Source organism: Cicer arietinum, chromosome 2, assembly GCF_000331145.2.
Source record: "Cicer arietinum cultivar CDC Frontier isolate Library 1 chromosome 2, Cicar.CDCFrontier_v2.0, whole genome shotgun sequence".
In the NCBI taxonomy this organism is placed as follows: domain Eukaryota; kingdom Viridiplantae; phylum Streptophyta; class Magnoliopsida; order Fabales; family Fabaceae; genus Cicer; species Cicer arietinum.
This window is the reverse complement of record NC_021161.2, coordinates 31,311,756-31,312,914: the sequence shown is the minus strand read 5'-3', so window position 1 is coordinate 31,312,914 and position 1,159 is coordinate 31,311,756.

Genomic DNA, 1,159 nt, shown 5'->3' with positions numbered 1-1,159 from the left:
TTGCTTGTATCATTGCTTTCAAAATCATCATCATCATAGGAAATAACATTGTCCTCTTTCATGGGGTTAGTTTCATCAAAAGTTACATGCATTGATTCTTCGACTAATAAAGTTCTTTTCTTGAAGATTCTAAAGGTTTTACTAGTTAATGAGTAACCGATAAAGATACCTTCATTGGCTTTTTCATCGAATTTTCCAAGGTTGTCTTTAACGTTGTTTAGCACGAAACACTTACATCCAAAAATGTGGAAGTGAGAGATATTGGGCTTTCTTCCTTTGTAGAGTTCATATAGAGTTTTCTTAAGAATCGACCGAATGATTACTCGGTTGGAAACATAGCATGCTGTGTTTACAACATCAGCCCAAAAATATTTTGGTAGGCTTGAGTCGCTTAGCATAGTCCTTGCGAGCTCTACCAAATATCTGTTCTTTCTTTCAACAATCCCATTTTGTTGTGGTGTTCTAGGTGCAGAAAAATTGTGAAAAATTCCATTTTCTTCACAAAATTATTCAAAGGAGGTATTTTGAAATTCTCCTCCATGATCACTTCTAATTGATACAATTTTGGCTGATTGTTCATTTTGGACTAGCTTGGCATACTTCTTAAATGCTTTAAAAGCTTCATTTTTACTTGCCAAAAATAAGGTCCAAGTGAACCTTGAGTAGTCATCAACAATCACTAGTCCATATGAGTTTCCACCAAGACTTTTGGTTCTTGATGGACCAAATAAGTCCATATGTATTAATTGAAGTGGTCTTGAAGTTGAAATAACATTTTTAGGTTTGAACGAATTCTTTGTTTGCTTACCTTTCTGACAAGCGTCACACAATTTATCCTTTATAAATTTCATTTTTGGTAAGCCTACAACAAGATCATGCTTAACCAATTTGTTTAAATGATCCATGTGAATATGTGCAATTCTCTTATGCCACAACCATGCATCATTATTGTCGCTTACCAAAAGACATTTCATTTTTAAGGATAAATCGTCAAAATTAAGTATAAAGATGTTTTTGAAACGCTTACCGATAAATTGAATATCATTTGTAGCTTCATTTTGGATGATACATTCATCTTTGTTGAAGGCTATCTTGTATCCTTTATCGCAAAGCTGACTAATGCTTATGAGATTGTGTTTTAGACCTTCAACATATAATA